The sequence below is a fragment of the Morone saxatilis genome, unplaced genomic scaffold (assembly GCF_004916995.1).
Source record: "Morone saxatilis isolate NCDOM2014 unplaced genomic scaffold, NCSU_SB_2.0 Contig5, whole genome shotgun sequence".
Taxonomy (NCBI): domain Eukaryota; kingdom Metazoa; phylum Chordata; class Actinopteri; family Moronidae; genus Morone; species Morone saxatilis.
In genome coordinates this window covers 14,666,834-14,676,003 of record NW_023340095.1, presented here as the reverse complement: position 1 = coordinate 14,676,003, position 9,170 = coordinate 14,666,834, and the positions used below count along the sequence as shown (strand labels likewise).

General features: G+C 40.7%; 1 protein-coding gene across 1 annotated transcript in view; it reads left to right on the top strand.

Moving 5' to 3' along the window:
- The first annotated feature begins 6,529 nt into the window (after positions 1-6,529).
- The window catches only part of LOC118339390 (FERM, ARHGEF and pleckstrin domain-containing protein 1-like), a 52,139-nt gene continuing 49,498 nt past the window's right edge, over positions 6,530-9,170 (top strand). The window contains exon 1 of the mRNA XM_035676996.1: positions 6,530-6,761. The gene's annotated coding sequence lies outside the window, so the exon portion shown is untranslated. The remainder of the gene's footprint in view (positions 6,762-9,170) is intronic.

Genomic DNA, 9,170 nt, shown 5'->3' with positions numbered 1-9,170 from the left:
TCCATAGTTCGGTGCTCCATGCACCTTGGTAGTAGTTGTGCAGTAGTTTTTCCCATTTTCTGAGTTTTCCCACCTGATTAGCTAAAAAGAGAAAAATACATTTTATAGGCAACCCTTCAGGGAACACTGACAGTGAAAAACTCATAGTTTCATGAGTTATGAATATTTCTGTTTTGTCGCAGTTACTTCTTGACAATCATGGTGAAATTTCTCTCACTGTCTCCAGAACCTAAATCTATACCATCTGTCGCTATTATGTAGTCCTCTGAATTTAGAAATTGAGATACTAATTACATGGATTTATAGAACAGCCGAAGGATTTGGTGTATTTCTACATGTAGAACAAGACAAAATACTCCCATACTGAGTTTTTTTCTTCGTAAGTTAACATAAACATAAAAAAAATGCCAACATGGCAAGGCAGTGTTACTCCACTAATGACTGTTTTCATCTGACAGAGATATAAATACAATAAACTGAAAGATAAAAATAGTATTTCATAAACACTACCAAATATAGTAAATGAATCTAACAAAATCTTCTTGTGGGAATGTGATAACAGTCAGGCAGAAACCTCCACAGTGTATTTTCCCTAGAGGAAATTGTTTCTAGCCTTACTTATTCAAACGGAAATGTGGTAGTAATAAAATCAGTGTAATCCTGCTGCCTTTATACATTCAGTACAAAGGTAAATAGAGCATGTGATGAGGCTCCCCCCTGCTGGTTATGTTCTCTTGTGGAGGTGGAGGGCTCAGCAGGAGCTCCATGATGCTCATGTCTAAGGGGAGGGAGCCTCATTGCGGAGCCTCGGATGGTCGCATTCTGTACAAAACAGATCCCCCCTCCCCCTGCTTGATTATCTGTAACAACTCCCCACCTCTCCACTCGACTTAAACATTTCAGGGATGTCAGAGTTGCCTCCGTTGCCAAACACTGGAAAGACCCCAAGATGTAAAATGTCTTAAGACAGTCATTATTATTGCTCCTGCTGACAATAATAATGAATCCAAGACATCATATAATTGATTGACTCTCTAATTAGTGAAAACATTTTCAGATTGAAAGCAACAGGATATGATTTGATGCTTTATTTAGAGGGAATCTACACAGGAGATTATAAAAGCATAATAATTGCACTGTGTAGCTCAAACAAGTGATACATTAAACACTAAAGAACACTAAAGAAGTCAATAAATTGCACTTGTTTGTATGATTTGGTCTCATTTAAGGCATTTAAAGAGAGTCTTACTTTTTCAATCTTGTTTTGTAAAAACAGAGAAGAGAAGGTGTCCTTATGGGAACTGTTGGGGCAAAGAGTTACCGCTTCCATCAAACACTGTTAAAAACTAATCAGGGATGTGATTCACCCAACATAAAAATGAAAACAAATGTTGCTGATTTCAGTAGATTCCTGGTATAATGACATCTCAATTAAGTTTTTCATAATTATACAACCTGTCACACATACACACACACACACACACACACAGTACCCTCCCTCTTAAATTTTATAATTTTATCATGTAGCGTTAATTGTAACGAAATATAAGCAACTGAGGCGTTTGCAAATGGAGTCCAAACAGAGAAGGCGACTTTATTTTAGGTGAGTCCTAGCAACACAGGCAATTAGATTGTAGTTAGAGCACTGTGTGTGTGTTTGTGTGTGTGTGTGTGTGTGTCCAGTCTCACTCCAGATAGACTGGAACAGTGGGGGTTGGAGAAATGTAAAAGTCTAGCTCTGGCTCTAATGACCTGGTATTCAAAGTTGGGGGGAAACAGTGACAGGGCAGGAGATGCAGCAGCTGCTGCTGAGATTAAAATAGAAATGGAATCTCATTTCCATCTTCCATCCCCTCTTAAGGTGAATACACCCTCAGGGAAGAATATTGTGTGGAAATGTGAAAAATGTGTGTGGGTGGCTCTCAGGTACGCTGAATGGATGATTATATGAAAACTTGTCAAGGTTAAGCAATAGAGGATTTGTGTAATATACTATATAGGTACTGTGTATAGTCACTGAATAACAATGAATTCCAACAGGTAAGTACTGTAGGTCATTCTTAAATGTGTAAACAGTTATTTGACTAAAACTATTACAAAAATATTTTCAAGGTCAAGAAAGAACTTCAGTGTTTAACTTTTAAGCCAACATGAATGAAAATTCCTAAAAGGTGCCATGGATAAAATCACAACAGTTAGGCAGCTTAATCTATATTAATACATCATAAATGATGTGTTTGATTTTGTATCATTAATGTAAATCTGTAAAGTAAAGGTGGAGTGAGAAGTACAATATTGAGTGTTAAAGGTCCAGAGTGTAATATTTGGATCTATTGGCAGAAATTGTATTTTCACTACTAGTACACACTAGTAGTGATACACTAGTTTCATTAGTGTATAATAACCTGAAAATATGAATTGTTGTGTTCTCATTACCTTAGAATCAGCCGTTTTTATCTACAGGGTGAGCAAGTCCTGTTGTACAGGAGTCCACCATGTTGAACAGCCATGTTTGTACAGTAGCCCAGAACGCACCAAAAGAACCAAACACTGGCTCCAGAGCCATTGTTTTCCACGAGTTTTGCAGCCACTATTGTTTCTCCTACATGCTTCAAAGGTGGAGCGGTATTCCGTTGCAAACTAGTGCAACAGTGCCAGTATTGTATGTTACAGTACAACGAACCCTCCTTTGTAATATCACTTGAAACTTACTACCATCAATAAGATTTTGTAACTGATAGCTTTTCATATTCCTCAGTGCACGTGAGTGTTTTTTGTATCCTTGTTTTTCTGTTTGATGTCTGTTAATAAAAGATGATCATGGACTCATTGGGATGCAGAACCTGCTGAGACGATAGGCACCTTTTAAATAATTTCCCACCAATTTCTTTCAAACAACACCTGCTTATATTGACTCTGTTGTAAAGATGGATGAAGACGGTAATAAGATGTTGAAGGTGTTTCAGATATGAGCAACGCTGGGTGGGAGTGGGTAATGTAGGATTAGTCACACAGTAAATACAAGGTTATATTTATGTATACAATAATGCAAAATTACATCAGCTATATTAGTTGCACAAACTTTCCGATGCATTTCATATATGTTAACAAATGAGGATATTGAGTGAGTGGATACAGATATATCAGTGGACAAAACAGGTTGTCAGTGCTTCAGGTGTCAGAAACAATTGTTTATTTATATAATTTGCAGGACACTTTTATCCAAAATACCTTGGTTTATCAAATTACCTTTCTATCCTGGGTGACCCAAAGCTGGATGATCAACTTGGTAAAGTGGGACAAAGACCACAGGTCCAAGAACTCCAGAAGTTTTTTTTATAAGTAAATGCTCTTTTGTTTGGGAATATGAACCAGTAAAGCACTATATCAACTTCCATGAGAAGGGTCTTACGGTGAGTCCTGCTTTACTAACCTTTACTGCAGCAATATGCATGTTAGTTTTGCGGTGTGGGTCTGCTCACGATGCTCTGGAGCAAATCTGGGCAAGCTTCCCTGTCTTCACTGTCCCTGAGCTCACAAACCGCCCTGCCAGAGCCTGAGAAACACAAAAACATATTAGAAACATTCAGAATTCACAGACAGGGGGTAGAGGGAATTCCATTTCTGATAACAGGCCGCAGAGTAGCAGCAAGGATACAGAGCTCAGTGATGCTGAAAGAGCTCCAAATGTTTAAGGACCCCCTGTTGTGAGAGATAGGTGGTGGTGGACATGCCTGATTGGATTGTGTGGATCATGGGATTATAAAATGACTTGTGTGCCTGCATGAACTACCACAAGGCTCATTTTTTAAGACCTTCATTATTTTAGATGTTGCATATTTCTAGATTAATGTGTTTAATCAAATTACCAGGTAGTTTTCCAGTATGGAACAGAGAGTGGGAGGAAGTGTGGATTAACAGGGGCCCAGAAGCAAATTTTATGCTCCGGGGCCGCAAGCAAATTCACAGGCTGTGGGGAGGCCCTATCTGAACCCCTTAACCTCGAGCGTACAGTGTTAAAGAAAATAAGAAAGGCAAAATTTTTATATTTATAGTTATATTTTAAATTTCTAGTTAATTTTTGAGTTCGAGAGTTAATATAGTTAGATACATGTACAGTGAGCTGAATGGAAATCATTCAATATACTTTAAATGAATAGTACTCTAAGAATGTAATTATTCTATGTGTTTCTTCACCCTGTAGTGATCTGTGTGAAGTTGGCTCGTGATTTGATTCACTATTACATAACTGGATAAGAGATCACTAAGAACATGGCACAAAATCTTGATTGCTTACATAACTAATCCAAAACAGCATTGTCTCTTGCCTGTTTTCTCTTTCATGCCGTTCATTTTCACGCTCTTGCTGACATGTTCATCCTTGCCTCAGTTCCAAATCAGTGCCTCCAGAGGGCCTCTGAAGCTGCCAAGACACTGAGTGCGATTTCTCCATTTCCAGTCCCACACCACTAAGGCGTAGGAGACTTCTCTTCCTGCCAGTGAGAAGGTGGGCGAGCAACAGACATGAAATAGAGACAAATAAAAAGAAATCCCAGTTTCAGCCTCCTAACACACTGCTTGTCTTTTATCCCCATCCCTGCGTGCATAGATACATGGAGGAGTGGGCGAGGTGGAGGCACTGGCCCCAGCCAAAGCCCCAGGCCACTATCCATAAAAAAGGAGAGGAGAGGCAGGGAATATAAAGCAATGAACACTTAGTAATAGGAGGAGATAGGCCCTACATCTGTACGATTATATAATGTAGATATTATACTGTTCATGAATTGATCGATTTAATCTGCTTTTGGTATTCAGACAGTATCAATCTTCAGGCTAAGGCATGCCATCAGCTTCCCCATGATACATAATTCAGTTGTGGAACAATCCACAAGTTGATTAGTATTACAGATCTCTTGTTGGCTATAACAGAGATGGAATAAATTCTGCTTTGACACAGTGCTTTTCTTTTGGGCAGCAAAATCAGCATGATGGTGCCAAGTTAGTGTCACTGGCTTCCTTTGCCTGGTGACAAGACTACAGTTTAAACTAATCTTCAGCTGGTGTTTATGTGGCAGGGTTTCACCGACAGTCCTGTTGTTGTGTATGAGGGCAAGGGAGCTTTGAATTGCAGAACTTAACACTTTTAAAGCTTTTAATGGCCTACTGAGATCCTGCTGCCTGTCACTCATGCTTCATAGGCAAGCCAATGCACCCTCCAGTGGACCCTGAATAAAGTGCAAAGTCTTGGGTGGTAATATAGGCCACCAACAAGCATCACAAAGGGCAAGTCAGGTTTTGTGTCATCTGTATTCTTAAACCACATTGTGTGAAAAACGCACCTCACGCAAATAAAGTAAGCCTAGTCACCGCATTGTATACTGCAGAAGAAAAGAGTCTCTTTGAGCTGTTTTGCAGAAGTGTCCTTCACAAAGAATCTCTGGCAGCCCCCGTAGATTCTGTTGCATCGCTGATCCAACCTTTGGTCTCCTTGGATCAGTATTACTCTATTTACTGAAATAAAATGGATGAGGAAATCTGACAATAAACAGAGCACACATACAGTACACACACCCAGGAAGGGACACAGTAAGTATCAACTTCTACGCCTCAGTATAAATAAGACATAGGATATCTGTTTTAATCCAGGAAAGTACTTGTTTGACAGTATTTGAAATACATGTCTGCTTTTTCTTGTATGTATACATTAGCCAGAGGCGCCCTGGTTGTTCAGCTGGTAGAACTTGAGCCCCATTTACCATGGCTGAGTCCTTTTTGCAGCGGCTATGGAATCGAATCCAACCTGTGTCCCTTTGCTGCGTGTCATCCCCTCTCACTCCCATCTCTCAAGCTGTCCTGTCAAAATAAAGGGAAAAAGTGCCATTTATATATATGAAATATAAAGGAAAAAATGTGTATAAATAAATTGCAAAAAAAATTTGCTTTGATTTGTGGGCTGAAAAAAAAACACTTGTTGATTTTTGTGAAATACCGAGCATATTAACCCCTTCATTAAAGATGTGTTTTGTTTAATTTTATTTGGCTCTCAATTATTGAAATATGTGATATCAATGAGCTTCCATACTTCCTAACATCTCTGAACAAATGAATTGAAAGTGTATTTTCAATTTGTGTTTAAAACTCCAGAACTGTTTGCAATTTGATTTATTCTCTCTATATTTGTATCAATATACTCTTGGTACCCTTTACTTGCTTTGCATTGTTGAGTGTTATGTTGATATAGCCTATGCTTTATGCTGTTGTATTATTTTACAGTATGTTGTCTGTCTGCCTGTTGTTTTTCATTAATAAAACAAATTTTAAACTCGCATTACCATAACCTGTAATGTGAAATCAAAAGTAGACATCCCTTTATTGTAAAGGGTCACATTCAGAAATGTTGGGAACCACTGGAATATCTGGACCGTGTCGTTCCCGCTGACACCGCTAGATGGTGCTGTTGCTCTGTGTCACGGCGCTGCTGAGAAGGTGAAGGTGCTGCACCTCCTTCATTGTCTGAGTGAAGGCACCGGGAGTGGATCCGCCGCTCGGTTCAATGTAATCCCGTCTCTCCCCGGCTCACTCACTCAGTCGTCCGCCATGGCGACCGCAGAAAGCCTCCTCTCCGGTACGAGCACCATCTAAACACTCCAACAGGGCTCGTTCTCAGCCACTACCGCTGGACGTGGATGTAATATCTCCTTTCAGCTTTTGGGAAATACATAACGTTACGTGTGGAAAAGCGTGCAATTTCGAGAGAAGGGGTAAGTATCGTGCAACCCAAGTCCTCTCCGTGTGTGCTCTTGAGGGAAGTGATTCAACTTGTTTGAGGAGATTAGGGTTAAGTCCTAGGAGTATCTTTGCCGTGTTGTTTTGTGATCCTGTGGATTTCGAGGGGAGGGAAATAACTATCAGTGTGTGTGCAAAATCTTCATCTGCAGCCAGTAACTGTCCTATTCGTCCTCCAGTGCGGGTTGCATTGCTCACATATACCTTATGGTTGCGTGCAGACGCCGCAGTCGCTGCTGGTTCGTAGCTGTGTAATGCTCCATGCCTGTGTGTGACATTTAAATAATCAAATGTCCTCAGGGAGTGTGCATGTTCTGTCTGTCACTAAGTTTCCAGAGGCTGTACATGTGAGTCCAGGCGGTGCATTAATGTCACATCTACTGTACTGTGGTTAGATGTCCTGAGGATTACAGCAGCCTGCTCTATTAACCTACATTACATGAATGGTGTGAAGACACCACCGGACTGTGTGAGGTGGGTGTTCGTGGAGGTAAAGACCCAACCTCACCATTTTCTGCACTATGTTCAGGCTGTTTTGGAGAGGCTTAAATGGCAGCCAAGCTCTGGTTACAACATGCATGTATCCTGTTGGTTGTCATTCTTTCCACTTAATGAACACATGTTATGATGCCAGTAATACAGTGGGAACTTACAGTGATTCATGCAGTGCCAGCCACACCCAGGTATCAGTGTCTGTTGCAGAACACAGAGGAAATTGAGCTCCTTCTTTTTTTGTTTGGGAGCTTCCCTCAGGTAGACAACTGGCTGTATCAGCCCCGGCCTCTGGCCATTCAGCTGTCACTAAAGGATTCCAGCTGTGCAGTGTTGGACCCACACCAAGGGGCCCTGTGTGCCCCTGCACACAGAGGAGCCACTGTTATAACCCGGGAGACTCTATGAACCAGCAGTCACAGCTCCATGTCACACACTTGTGGGGAATTTCAAGCAAACAAGTTCAAAAGCAGGGTGATTAACCCCCTGAAACACTGTAAATGCCCCTCTGGCACTGTATTCTGGGCGAGTATGCTTTATGTCACACTCTGGCCCCTGGAACAAGGTGCCAGCTGTACAACTGGTGACTGTTTTGTGTGTTTGTTTGGACCTGAGTTACCTATTGAGAGGAACACACAGATCTAGACTCATGACTGGTTGATAAATGATCCCTGGTGCAGGGGAGGGTACATGTTGGCTGAAGTAATCACTCTCTCAACTCTTTCACTGTCCTCTGCTTCACTGGCGTTTTGTTTGAAGAGTGTCTGGTTACGCGGCGTGCATGTGCAGGTCATATAAGCCATGAATTTACAGACTTGGCATGCAACACTTGCCAATAATCAAAGCAGGGGCCATTGAGTGATGACGGTGCGAGGATCGAATGTCATAAATGACTGGACTTGAATTGAAAAATATGCCTGTTTCCATTCACGCCCCCCTGACAGCAGTTAGTCTGGTTTCCATCAACCCAAGGGAGTGTTAGTCCGCTGTAGTGCTCTCTAAACACTTTGGCTCTTGTGGGTAAGTTATAATAGTTTAGTTTTTTTGCTTGTTGAATCCAGATCCTTCTGAATATCTTGGTCTTATCTTGAAGCTGTCAAAGTGAGTAAGTGCGAAACACTGAAACTCAAACAACATTCATAAATGTGTAAAACTCAGACAAATTACATATTTTATGTTTAGTTTAATGAATTGTGCTTCACTAATAAAAAGCAGGAGCACATAAGAACATGGTGGGAGATTGGTTGGCCTTGGATCTTAACACATCTGGATATTTTGGAACCATCAAAAAATCCCTTGTTGGCAAAAAATGATTAGTGAAAATTAATTGATTAGTTGTTTAAGCTGTTTCCAGCTTCCAAAATGTGAGTTTTGCTGCTTTTTACTTTTTTATATCAGTGAAAATGTAATATCTTTGAGATAATTTGGACAGTTGGTCAGACAATTTTTTTTTTTGAAGATGTCAGCTTGGGCTCTGGGAGTTTGTGACTGACATTTATCACCATTAATGAATTATAGACTAATTGATTAATCAATGTGTGGCATCTTACTTTATTCATCAAATCCACTCCCGAGTACAGTCTGCACTGTTTCCTCTCTTCAGCATCAGTCAGACCAACATCAGACAGAATTTTTTTGTATCCACTGTCCTTGGCCTATTTTCTCCACTCACTCTACTGGATTACATTATCCACTCTTTTGAAATGCCTTATTCAGCTTTCAGTTTAAACTTGGCATCAGTCATTCACCTCTGCAGCGGCTGAACAACTGCCCACTGGCCTCAGCACTCTGATGAACCACTTGGTGAAGTCTCAGGATGACATCAGTCTGCTGGAATGTGCAGTGAGGAGAGAATTAAGCAGAACAGCAGGGCCTGGGGGGGGGGAACTGGC